Source organism: Vespula pensylvanica, chromosome 4 (assembly GCF_014466175.1).
Source record: "Vespula pensylvanica isolate Volc-1 chromosome 4, ASM1446617v1, whole genome shotgun sequence".
Lineage (NCBI taxonomy): Eukaryota > Metazoa > Arthropoda > Insecta > Hymenoptera > Vespidae > Vespula > Vespula pensylvanica.
In genome coordinates this window covers 7557898-7568473 of record NC_057688.1, presented here as the reverse complement: position 1 = coordinate 7568473, position 10576 = coordinate 7557898, and the positions used below count along the sequence as shown (strand labels likewise).

The window sequence follows — 10576 nt, the reverse complement described above, 5'->3', positions numbered from 1 at the left end:
AGAGAGAGAGAGAGAGAGAGAGAGAGAGAGAGAGAGAGAGAGAGAAAGAGGCAATATAAAAATTATTTATAACTCGTAGAAACACAGAGAAGATCTTTAAAGAAGGAAAAAAGAAAGGAAAAAAAAAGGAAAAGGAAAAAGAAGAAAAAAAAAAAAAATCTTTCTCGCAAGCTCTCAATCGGGCAGAATAAAATAAAGAACGAAATAAAATCTCGCATTTTTCTTTCGTCTCTTTTTTCTTTTTTTTTATTTTTTCCTTTCTTTTCACCTTTTCTTTTTTTCGCGAGAGATTTCGTGAGAGAGAAAAACTTTGGTTCATCCTTAGAGCGTTCTCACGCAATCTTGTCAGCGATGGCATAGAAAGAGCGACGAATAAGAGCAGGATAAAGAAGTAAGGAAGGAAGCAAGAAGGATGGTAATCGAGAAAAAGAGTGTAAACGAGTGAAAGAGAGATAGACAGACAGGAAAACAGACAGAGAAAGAGAGAGAGAGAGAGAGAGAGAGAGAGAGAGAGAGAGAGAGACGTCGGTTAGGAGGAAGATGGAAGAAAAAAAAAAAGGAAAAAAAGAAAAAAAAAAGAAAAATCCTCGACACGATTTTAGAGGACTTCGGCATGCGTAAAGTAGACAAGGAGTTTTCTCGCTAGAATCCTCCGCTTGCCGAAGTGGCTTCTGTCAAGCGTGTTCCGCATGCGGATTTCGCGTTACGCCTCGTTAATCTATCCCGTTGTACTTCTCTCTCTCTCTCTCTCTCTCTCTCTCTCTCTCTCTCTCTCTCTTCTTCTAAGATTGTATTCCTATAAAAGAAAAAAGAAAATAGGAGGAAGAAAGGAAAATAAAAAAACAAAGAAAATAACTACAACGATATACATTTTCGTATCTTCGAACTCGACAGAAACCGGCAAGCGGAATTATAAATCGAAAAGAGCAGAATGGAAGAATTTCAACGAGCTGAAATAGATAGAAAGAGGGAAAGAGAGAGAGAGAGAGAGGGGGAGAGAGAGAGAGAGAGAAAGAGAGAGAGATAGAAACGATCTAAATTCATCCCGTCGGTGGTCTCTTTTAATCGCTTCTGCCGCATCCAGCAACCTCCAGCTCTAAATGCAGCTTCTATACCGCCGTCATGGATAGAACAGTCGTGTTCCTCCCGTTTGCTCGTTTGTTGCACATGTGCGCGACACTCTACCTACCTACTACCTACATCGTTCATGCATATGTATTTGCATAATAGATGCGTACCGCGAAGCAACACGAGTGCATATAAGCCAGTGATGCTGTCACACGGGACTCTCTCTCTCTCTCTCTCCCTCTCTCTCTCTCTCTCTCTCTCTCTCTCTCTATCACACATACTCTCACTCTGTCTCTCTCTCTCTCTCTCTCTCTCTCTCTTTCTTTTTCTCTATTGCATCTGATAACTTTCGGGATTGAACGAATTAAAAAATGTATGAGATAACGTGGAAATGCTACATAAAAAGAAAAGAAAAAAAAAAAAAAAATACACAAAAAGAAAAAAGAAGGAAAATCGTACGATTTCCTTCGATTCACACATTATTATTATTATTATTATTATTATTATTATTATTATTATTATTATTATTCATTCATTCATTCAATCGAAAGAAAATTATTTCAATCGCAATGAACGTTAATACGTATCGAGCGTATAAAACAGTAACAAGATATAACTATCATATTTTTCTCTTTATCCCCGATAGTGTATGCATATATATGTTTTATACAACGTGCATACGCAAAAGTTTCACGAAACGAATTAATAGCGTTTCGACTGCCTCGAATATCAGAATTATGCGAAAATAAACCCCCTGTGTCATCCTGTTTTCCGTCATCTATTCTGTTTTTTCTTTCTTTTTTTTTCTTTTTTGTATCGTTTTTTTTTTTTTTTTAGCCGACGACGTTATCGGAAAATAGTCGGACCGATATTAATGCAATTATAATGCGGCCCGTCGGATTTTGGCGTGAATGTTTGTTCATACACGAAACGTCGAAAGAATTTCCCTCTCTCTCTCTCTCTCTCTCTCTCTCTCTCTCTCTCTCTCTCTCTCTCTCTCTCTCTCTCTCTCTCTCTCTCTCTCTCTCTCTCTCTCTCTCTCTCTCTCTCTCTCTCTCTCTCTATGTGTGTGTGTGTGTGTGTGCGCGCGCGCGCGTGTGTATAAAATTTATTTTTTATTTGATCTCGATAGATTCAAAACTTCGACGCTTCCGAAGAAAGAAAGAAAGAAAGAAAGAAATAGAAGAAAAAGAAAAAAAAAAGTATCAAGAATGAAACTGAAAATAGAATGACTCAAGATAGCGAGAGAAAGAGAATCAGAAAGAAAGAGAAATAGTACGAAAGAATAAACGTACTTTGGAAAAGTTTGTCCGCACGAGATCTAACCTAAATACAAATCTCTGACGTCGTTGGTTAAGTACAAAACTTCTGTGTGGTTTATATTAAATTATGTGAGAAAGTGCGAAAACCGTGCCGTTCTTGATATCCTAGAAAGTCAAGTTGTTTATACGTATCCCGTAGCTACGTCTGTGAGAGCTGAAAAGAAAAAGAGAGAGAGAGAGAGAGAAAGAGAAAGAGAAAGAATGATAAAGACAAAGACAAAGAAGAAAAAAAGGTATATAGAAACAAAAAATAAGAAAAATAAAGAGAAAAAGACGAAGCAGGTATATAGAAAGAAAAAAATGAAAAGAAGAATGTGTGAGAGAGAAAGAGAGAGACATAGATAAATAGATAGATACAGATAGTAGGAGAGAAAGAAAGATACATAACTAAGAATCGTATCTTATGAACCAAGACGAAGAGCAAACGGCCGAACGTGGCGGCTACGCGTTCGCCAACTTTCCACTTAGAGCTTTTTGCAGGGTTGTAATTTTTAGTATTTGTCGCATTTCCGTATATTAGCTCGGACCGCGGTCTCGCGAGTTTTCTCGTTTCGCACCTTCGCTTTACCGACCGACGACGTCTCGCGCTTTTTCCACAAGTCAGTCCTTTCCTCTCTTCTTTTTTTTCCTTCTCCTCCTCCTCCTCCTCCTCCTTCTTCTTTCTCCACCTCCTCATCTTTTACTCTTCTTCTCTCTGACATTACCGACATCTTTTTGCTCTCTTTCTTTCGTCGAAGCTCTTAAGAGAAGCATTTGGTATCGGACTAAAAGCTCTTTCTCTACCAAACCGTGGAAAATGTACGACTTTATGTAGCTTTGCGAGAAGGAAGAAAGAAAAAAAAAAAAAGAAAGAAAGAAAGGAAGAAAGAAAAGAGAATTAAATGAACGGAAGAAAAAAACAAGCTTGCACGAGGGCGCAACGAACGAACGAACGAGGAAAAAATAAATAGAAAGCAATAGAAAATGATTTTCCTTTTTTTTCTTCTTCTTCTTCTTCTTCTCTCCTCTCTCTTTTCCAACGAAAAATTACGCAACAATTTTCTTTACGTCCATTTAGTAACTTTACGTCCATTTAGTAACGTAGAGTGAATGATTACTTGTATATATGTACCTACATTGGAATGTACGAGAGAAAGAGGGTGTTACAGAGAGAGAAGGGGATATAGAGACAGAGACAGAGACAGAAACAGAGATAGAGATAGAGAGAGAAAGAGAGAGAGAGAGAGAGAGGATATTCCTGGAAATTGGCAGTAAATTCGTGCGTATCGTAGAACCCTGCAATTCCCGGCAGTTAATTAGCCGGATAAAGCTGCCGCGCCGCTCGCATTTACCCTGATCCTTGTTACTTGCTTGCTTGCTTGCTTGCTTGCTTGCCCGGATACGCAAGGGTTGGCTCTCGGCTACGTAGCCTAGAACATGCTAGGTGGTAAACCGAATCCGAATCCTCCTTCCGATCTTGATCGGCCGTCCCTCCACCTCCGACGACGATCTCGAATCGACGGACAGCAGTATTCGTGTATTCGCGTTTACGCCTCTACCGACTCTGACGAACCGTTTAATGATAAACCGTACGAAATAGACAAGATAGTTAATTAATCGTGTTTTCTCTTATCTGCATGTATGTGTCTATCTATGCGTTGCATGTGTTTCTTGATTTCTATGAAACGTTTCATTCGTTTTTAAACAACGTTAGATATACATTGCCAACTGAGTGCAGATAGGGAAAGAAATTTTTGGGACAATTTGTAGTTAATTATAAAATGTTTTGATAAAATATTTTATATACTTTTATATATATATATAATTTATGAAAATAACTTTTTTGTTATATATATGTTTTTTTTTTTAATTTTACGATTATTGTTTATAATTTATAATTTGTAAAAAAATTTACACACACGTATATATATATATATACAATTTTTTTTTATAGTATCAAACGAATGAGTGAAATTGATTTATTGGTTTATTTAATGACAACGCGCTTTCGAACTTTCCAACGATTGATAGGTATACGTAACTGTATACAAATTGCAAGGACAAATATTGGATCAGTCAATGATTGCCGAGAAGAAGAAGAAGAAGAAGAAGAAAAAAATGAAAAAGGAAGAAAAAGAAGAAGAAGAAGGAGGAAAGAGAGAGAAAAAAAGAAAATAACTTGGATGGAAATATGAAAGTAGGCTACCGGGAAATAAATGGAAAAGTGGAAATAGCGAAGGAAGAAGTCGAAGACTTATTAAACGATGTGCGCTTGAAATGGCGGTGGCGAGGGACGGAGAAGGAAATTATGGATGAGGAAAGGAAATCAAGAAATATGGGGAAATGGGAAGCGAGTAGACGGTATGGGGGAAGGGGTGAAAAAAAAAAAAGATATAAGGGGGAGATGATATAACGAGACAGCCCTATCATTTTCATGATGTAATGCACTCATAGCGATAAATTCTTTAGTCGAAGCGACGTAAACGTTAACGCCTTTAAAATAAATTGATAATTACAGTCAATGGTAAATAAAAGATAATTCGTAGGATGTATAATGAAACAATGATATACGATCTTTTAAATAAAATTAAAATAAAAAGAAAATAAAAAAAATAAAAAAATGAAAAGAGAATCGAATACATAATTATATTTGTTCCTCTATTCCACAGGAAGTAGGGGACACATCGAACGGTCAACCGAAGACAAGCTAAGCTAATACCTAACAACGTGCCTCGATTTTGTGGGCAGTAATTCTCGAATTACCAATCAGCAGGTCGCGAGAATGGTGCTGCCTTTATTGGCGAAGCACCGGTTGCTAATTATCTGAATTTATGCGCTTAATATCGTTGCACTTGTATTTAGCAATGAGATTCAAAGCCGAGGGTGGGTGGAGAGTTAGGACGGGTGGTAGTAGGGGTTGGAATAAGGGTGGGTTTGGTAGTGGTTATACTGGACGAGGTAGAGAAGAGAGAGAAAGAGAGAGAGAGAGAGAAAGAGAGAAAATGAGAGAAAACGAGAACGAGAGAGAAGAGAGGGAGAGATAGATAGATAGAGAGAGAGAGAGAGAGAGAGAGAGAGAGAGAGAGAGAGAGAGAGAGAATGGCAAACTGGCCCCATGTGTGTTTGCACGCCCGCCGAGAATAATGTACACACAGAGGCGTTAATGAGATTTAAAAATAATGGTGATTACCTGCATTACTCATTAGGTATATCCGCGGTGGTGGCTTTAATTCCAACGGCACACGGCTGTGTTCCTGGTTTGCTATGTGTTAGTTAGAACGTACGTACGATCTACGTTTCTACGTACGTAACGAAACGTACGAACGTAGAACGTACGAGATCACAAACGTGCGCTAGAGCACACGCCCACGTACGAGCACGCGCACACGAGCTACGCGCACATCTAATACTCACGCATACCACGACTTGCTTTCTTCTTTGCTTCGCGTTGCGTCGTCTCGCGTCGCGGCTCGTCTATTTGTGCGAAAAGCAAAAGGGACGTATGTACGTTACGTATCTACGTACGTACGTACGTACGTACGTGCAGATAGACGGACGTACGTACAGACGGAGGTTACCGTGCGAGATACCGGGGACGAAATTACTCCGGGCAAAACAATGCTCGAGAAGAAAACTCATTATACCTCCATTATAATCTACAGTACACGTTGCATAGGAACGTCTACTTCGTTCTCGAGCACCAACCAACCAACCAACCAACCAACCAACTAACCAACCAAGCGCAAGCTAGCTAGCTACCTAGCTACCTAGCTAGAACTAGCTAAACCAAGCACACGTAGGTTCTCGCAACAAAACGGATATTATTCCGCAAACGAGATATCGGAACGTACTGGTACATCATTCGTTGGAACGATTTTTTCACGATTCTTCTATTTTTTTCTTCCTTCTTCTTCTTCTTCTTCTTCTTCTTTTTCCTTCGTTAATATTGTCCAGACATAAATTATTTATCGCGGCGATATTTGTTCATTTATTTATTTATTTATTTATTTATTTATTTATTTATTTATTTATTTATTTTAGTTATCGCTGGTTTATTACAAGCCTGATGTTGTTTTATTATCTTTTATTCAAAAAATAATAGCGAGACAACTGCCGTAGTATTTTCGACGTTCAACCTCTCGACCAACAATTCCCAGATGCAAATTTATTGGAATTCACGCGGCTAGTCTCGATAAACGAATTTGTTACATCAACGTCCAACTAAAATTCTCTCTCTCTCTCTCTCTCTTTCTCTCTCTCTCTCTCTCTTGAAAGCATACTAATGAGAGTTTATTAGATATCTTGATTATTCTGTAAAGCACAGTTCGAACGATAGATAATTAATTGAAAATAATACCATGAAATACTACTATTCGATAACGTATCTCGAACTTATTTATGCGAACGTGTTATTTACATGGGAGATCAAATTTCAAAAGATAAAATTTTGTTTTTCCTTTGTAAATTTAATTATCATCTTTCTTTCTCTCTTTCTCTTTCTCTTTCTCTCTCTCTCTCTCTCTCTCTCTCTCTCTCTCTCTCTCTCTCTCTCCTTCTCTCTCATACACACGCATACACAGGTGTTCTTCGATTCATGATATTAATTATTAATTACGTATTATAGAGTTACAGATTCAATTATATCCTTTCTCTATTTTGGTTTCTTTTTTTTTTCTTTCTTTTCAATGAAACAGTGAGGATCGATTGTCATCGAGAAATGATCTTTAAATTCAAGCTACGATATTACCTTCTACTTGTTTTTTTTTTTTTTTTTAAATCGAGACGTATTACGTTCCAATCCTCGTGACAATGTCGATTCGCAAAGTTTTAATTACATCGTTATAAGAAGAAAAAGAAATTAATCTTATTATCGATGCGAAAAGAATTTCGCGATTCTCGACAAGTAGATGAAAATTTATATCGGTAAATGTAAAAATGATTAAAATTAGATACGATTCCGATCGGAGATTATAATTCGATAATAATCGATCGATTTGGAGAAGATTTTTTTAATTGAGATATTTTCAATCATTAATTAAACGATTAAAAAGAAAAAAAAATTACCTATCTTGCTCCCCCCCTCCCTCTCTCTCTCTCTCTCTCTCTCTCTCTTATTATATTATAAAACATACACATAATAATAATAATTTGATTATCACCATAACCAGATAATTTCAACCATTCATTTAAACACTTTCCTCGGGAATTCATTTGCGAAGAGGAAAGAAGAAAAAAGAAAAGAAAAGGAAAAAAAAAAAGAAAAAAGAAAAACAAAAATGAAAGGAAGAAAGAAAAATAAAAGATAACAAATAAACAAAATTATTTCCTATTACCTACCCGCATAGTTTCATTAATTCAAATAAAAGTATAAAGTATGCCGATGGGATCCAAGATTGAAGAAAGAAAAAGAAAAAGAAGAAGAAAAAACAGGAACGATAAAAACGAAAAGAAAAAGAAAAAGAAAAAAAGATCGATATAAAAACAAAAATAGAGAGAGAGAGAGAGAGAGAGAGGGAGAGAGAGAAAGAGAGAGAGAGGGAAAATAAACGTTTATTCCTAGAGGATCACTCGTCTTTCGTACGAGCCATACGTTTCACTATACTACTCAAGAAAAACGCACGTTATATAGCACGTATGCCGTAAGTTATATTATGGGTAGCCATAATTCACGTAAGGTCTGACACCCAGCTTGCAAAAATATTGATCTCATCATATCGACAGTAGAAGCGTTGTGTCGGCGCTCCCGATTTGCCATATTCGCTTGGAAGCAACAGCAAGTATACAGCAACAAGATACCGGAATATTGGAACACGATGAGACGTTCGACATTGACGGAAAATCTCGTCAAGGGGTTCGGAGGTCGGAGGTCGGGGGTCGGAGGTCGGGATAGGTGGGGAGCATGCTTCTCACATCCATGATAAATGCAACACGAATAAGATCTAACCGGTTAGCTGACTGACGTTCGTCCTTTAAAAAAGAAAAAAGAAAAAAAAAAAGGAGGAGGAAGTGGATCGACTTCGTTTTCAATTTGTCGTACGATATTAATTTTTCTTTTCTTTTCTTTTTTTTTTTTTTGCATTAGAAAATCGAGATCGCTCGATTAATTTCTATTTCTAGTTACTAGTTTCTTCTACTAGTCAGTTCAATCGATGACGACGACAGAAAGAAAGGAAATACGATTTTTATTGATCGATCGATTTGGTTTATATAATAATTGAGAAGAATATTAATTTGTTTTTGTTCCGTTTTCTTTTTCCAACGATTTTTAATCTCTCGACTTTTACGACACTCTCGTTCTCAGAGTAACGAGAGATCTTTCTTAATATTAATTTTCTAATGTAACAGACGGATGTAGAAATTCTTCTGGATTATAATTTATTAATGATATAACTCGCACTAAATATAAAAATAAACGTTTCGAATAAATATTTGTTATAAGTATGATGTATAATATGATCGGATCGATCGGAGAGAAATTTTGGTTGATTAATGATCGAATTAATCGGTGATTCGTTAAGAAATTAAAGGGAAAGATTAAAGATTCGTTTGGTAGTACGATTACAATCATGAATAAGAAAAAGAAAGAAGAGTTGACCTTCGTTTTCGATAGCAATGGCCGAATAGACCATGATAGAGTGCATAGACATGCAAGAAGGAATATATATATATATATACATACACACATATATATATACGTATGTATATATATACACATATATACAAACACACGTATGTGTGTGTGTGTGTGTATTCATACATCACGTATATACATACACGTGTATGTATATATATATATATATATATATATATATATATATATATATATAGAGAGAGAGAGAGAGAGAGAGGATAGAAGGGTAGAAATAACAGGACTGTGGCGTAAATAAAAAGCAGTGGTAGTAGCGTAACGAGACGTTCGGTTCGAAGTGTGGGAACCGATGGGCCCAGTGGAAGGGGGATTTCCGTATTGTGGAGGGTTGTGAGCCACGTTACTGGCATTGGAAATAGCATTTGGGACGTGCAACGGGCAGACCAGTACCGTTTTATGCATACCGAATGCATACCAACCTATTCCGATGCATAGCATGCATGGACAATTGATTTATAGTCGAAATAAACCGTCTTCCTTTCGATGTATGGAAACCTTCGTTCTATGTCCAATGCACTGACACTTACAAAATAGAAAGAGAGAAAAGTGATAGAGGGGTAAAGAGAGAAAGAGAGAGAGAGAGAGAGAGAGAGAGAGAGAGAGAGAGAGAGAGAGAGAGAGGGAATGAAAGGAAAAGTATAAAAGTGGACGATCAAGAAAATACGTCCCAATTTTTCCAACTAATTCCAATTCGATTAGACATAAAAAAGAATAGCAAAAAAGAAATAAAAATAAAGAAATAAAAAAATATAATGTAATATCGAATCTATTTTATTGGATTTAAAATAAGACTATTTCTTTCGTCGAATTATCGATATCAACAAAGTCGATCATTGACGAACATGATAACGTTCCAATGAATGAACCTTCAGATTGAATGAAAAAAAAAAAAAAAGGAAAAATAAGAAACCATAGAAAGTGTCACTGTTAAATAATGATCTGCTTGAAATTTTTATAGTATTTACGATCGGTTAAAGTAAATAGTCGTTTATAGATGGAAAATAGAGAAGATAATCGAGATAGGAAGAAGACGTAGTAATGGTCGTTGAGATATATACGTATGCATGCATCTATGTGTGTATATGTGTGTGTGTGTGTGTATGTGTGTGTATATGTGCACGTATATATGTCGATAGAGGGTACATCGTACAAGTACCTCGATGGTGTAGGGTACATACCTCTTACGTTACGAGAGGTTAGTGGCGAAGGTGCAGGTCGTTCGATCGTAACGTATATTAAAATTCCAATATCCAGACTTCGGATAACTTCGCTCGTATATCGTACAAGCGACCTCTCTTAAACTAACTGCTACTGAGATATACGTTTTTTCAACTAGATATATATATATACCTAAGCGAACAGGACCAGTCGCAATGTTAAAATTCATTTATATTTTTATCGTATTTACAAGTATAATTACTAATACGATTATTGTCATTTACGATAAATAATATTATTATCAATGTTACTGTTTTTTGTCCATAATTGTTGAAAATATATATAAATGTTTGTGTATGTATATAAAATATTACTACGTATGAAAAATATACAAAAAAAA

The 10576-nt window shown here is 36.3% G+C and overlaps 1 protein-coding gene and 1 long non-coding RNA gene across 3 annotated transcripts in view; both read right to left on the bottom strand.

Moving 5' to 3' along the window:
• LOC122628924 overlaps window positions 1–6288 on the bottom strand; it is a 47024-nt gene extending 40736 nt beyond the window's left edge. The window contains exon 1 of the long non-coding RNA XR_006327140.1: window positions 5560–6288. This is a non-coding gene — a long non-coding RNA (uncharacterized LOC122628924). The remainder of the gene's footprint in view (window positions 1–5559) is intronic.
• LOC122628912 (E3 ubiquitin-protein ligase MIB1) overlaps window positions 1–10576 on the bottom strand; it is a 422298-nt gene that overhangs the window by 306084 nt on the left and 105638 nt on the right. The window lies entirely within an intron of this gene.